Source organism: Penaeus monodon, chromosome 22 (assembly GCF_015228065.2).
Source record: "Penaeus monodon isolate SGIC_2016 chromosome 22, NSTDA_Pmon_1, whole genome shotgun sequence".
Classification (NCBI taxonomy): domain Eukaryota; kingdom Metazoa; phylum Arthropoda; class Malacostraca; order Decapoda; family Penaeidae; genus Penaeus; species Penaeus monodon.
Genome location: NC_051407.1, coordinates 21,431,340 through 21,433,143, shown reverse-complemented (window position 1 = coordinate 21,433,143; position 1,804 = coordinate 21,431,340). Strand labels below are relative to the sequence as shown.

At 34.9% G+C, this 1,804-nt stretch overlaps 1 protein-coding gene and 1 long non-coding RNA gene across 2 annotated transcripts in view; both read left to right on the top strand.

The window, feature by feature from the left end:
• LOC119586990 (ubiquitin-protein ligase E3A-like) overlaps window positions 1–1,804 on the top strand; it is a gene marked incomplete at its 5' end in the record, with an annotated part of 26,418 nt that overhangs the window by 4,073 nt on the left and 20,541 nt on the right.
• On the top strand, window positions 318–1,804 carry LOC119586991. The gene is made up of 3 exons (XR_005229984.1): window positions 318–432; window positions 709–840; window positions 1,006–1,804. It is a non-coding gene; the product is annotated as an uncharacterized LOC119586991 (long non-coding RNA).

The following is a 1,804-nucleotide window of genomic DNA, read 5'->3' as shown; positions in this document are numbered from 1 at the left end:
ACCATGTGATTGTATTAAGAGTGGATGCTTCCATTTTCATTAGCACTATTTTAAGTAGGTTTGCTTCATAATTGCATATTGAGTATACTTAGTTATGTTTTACTTATAAAACAAAAAACACTAATGTTATGATAATGTACTCATCAAATTACATGTATTTCTTTTTAATGTTCTTTTTGTACTACTCACAAAATCACTCTTCCTTTGTTACCGCATTAGATTGTCTTGGAGATGATGAATCTGCGAGAATATAGGAGGCTACAGCAATGAGACTGCAATTGTTCAAGCCTTTTGGATTGGGTTTCCGCGATGACAATGATTACTGAGATAAACAAAGTTGCTACAATTCACTACAGGGTCAGCAAGAGTGCCAGTTGGAGGCCTGGCAAGACTAAAGCTCATCATTGCTCGCAACGGACCCGACTGCGACAGGTAACCTGGTTGCATAAACTGCTTGATCTATATGAATTCTTAGGAATCAGTTTTATGGTGATCCATGTTGATTTTTATATTGTAGTTTTGATAGTCTGTGGATGCTGGAATTTTGGTGATGCAATATAGTCTAGTGATATGACTGAAAAGATAAAGGCATCCAGACTTCTCAGTCTAAATGTAGGAAGCTTTTGAAATCCTGGTGCAGACCCAAATCCATTCATAATAAGCTTCTAAATCTGCATTATATATTTAAAAACATTCCATATATTTCAGGCTACCAACTGCCCACACCTGCTTCAATGTTCTACTCCTACCTGAATATTCTAGTAAAGAAAAACTCAAGGATCGCCTCTATAAAGCCATCAAGTACTCTCAGGGCTTTGGTATGCTCTGAGCAATCTGCAGGTAAGGATTTTCAGCAGACCACAGCATCAGAATGTGACTTAGATTTAGCAGTGTGATTGTATACGTTTTTGGCCTGAAGAATATGTCCTGCATTATCTTACAGTGTCGGTTTAAAAAGCAGAAGAAAAAATTGTCAGCCAATTTCTTTTCTCTTTCTGTAAACAGATTCAGGTAAGCTTGTGGCCTTGAGAATATGTAGCGAGTTAAAGTGAGACATCATGGGCTATCTGCAGTGCCTGGGCTATGGAAGACCATCAGCAATTGGAGTGTTGTTGGTGTCTTTACTTGCTACTTAAAAAAAAAAGTTATCCTAATTGGCTTCAATCTGTAGATGTAATTTTGATAATAGTCTTCACAAATTTTCTTTCTGTAGGCAGATATTCATTATTCAAAGATGTTTCTCTTTTTATCATCATCAGAAGGCTTTCCTCATCAAAGGTCTCAAATCTTGTGTACAGTATTAGATTTTTAGGGTCCCAGAAAATTGGATTTCTAATGATTCATATCATAAAAGCTTCATCATATTGTAATGGATAGACGTGAAGGAACTTTTAGAATGCCCAGTACTGTTTACTGGTCTTGTACTAATTTCAGAGTTTCAGACTATTTTCCCAGTTGAGAAATTTATGTAGAAATTTGGTCAATATTTTATCATAGTGCCTGTTAAAAAATGCTAATTTTTATGTAAAAGAAATGAATAAGAATGAGTTATTAATTCTTCAAGTTCAGTTAAAAAATCACCATATGAATTTTATTTAACTTTTAATCATTCACAAAATCAAACAAGCTGGATATTTGGGTATACCTTCAAACCACTTCCATTCTATCAGTGCATCAAATGGTCATATGATACACATTTTTAAAAAGCCTTACTTCATGCTGTTGCTTTTCTTTAAAATCTGTCAAGTGCTGTCTGTGAGAAGATTGATGCTGTGTGACACAAGGTTAGATATTATATCAGTGT